This window comes from Sinocyclocheilus rhinocerous, unplaced genomic scaffold (assembly GCF_001515625.1).
Source record: "Sinocyclocheilus rhinocerous isolate Xijiao unplaced genomic scaffold, SAMN03320098_v1.1 scaffold657, whole genome shotgun sequence".
In the NCBI taxonomy this organism is placed as follows: domain Eukaryota; kingdom Metazoa; phylum Chordata; class Actinopteri; order Cypriniformes; family Cyprinidae; genus Sinocyclocheilus; species Sinocyclocheilus rhinocerous.
Window position 1 is genome coordinate 37874 of NW_015648616.1, and position 304 is coordinate 38177.

General features: G+C 43.4%; 1 protein-coding gene across 2 annotated transcripts in view; it reads left to right on the forward strand.

The window, feature by feature from the left end:
* The window catches only part of LOC107710008 (phospholipid phosphatase-related protein type 1), a 36639-nt gene that overhangs the window by 26354 nt on the left and 9981 nt on the right, over positions 1–304 (forward strand). The gene's annotated exons all lie outside the window — the stretch shown is intronic.

Below are 304 nucleotides of genomic sequence, written 5' to 3' on the forward strand. Positions count from 1 at the left end.
ACTGCAGTATTTCCTCTCTCTATCAGTAGAAAATATGGTTAACACCCGGTCATGCATGAAAAAAAATACCGTCATGTACCGTGAAACCGGTATAATTTTGAAAAATGCCATGATATACATTTTTGGTCATACCGCCCAGCACTACTGCCACAGGAACTGCTGAAACAGTTCTACTCAGCCATCATTGAGTCTGTCCTGTGTTCATCCATAACTGTCTGGTTTGGTTCAGCTACAAAATCAGACACCAGAAGACTACAGAGAACTGTTCGGAATGCCGCAAGGATTATTGGTGCTCCCCTGCCCA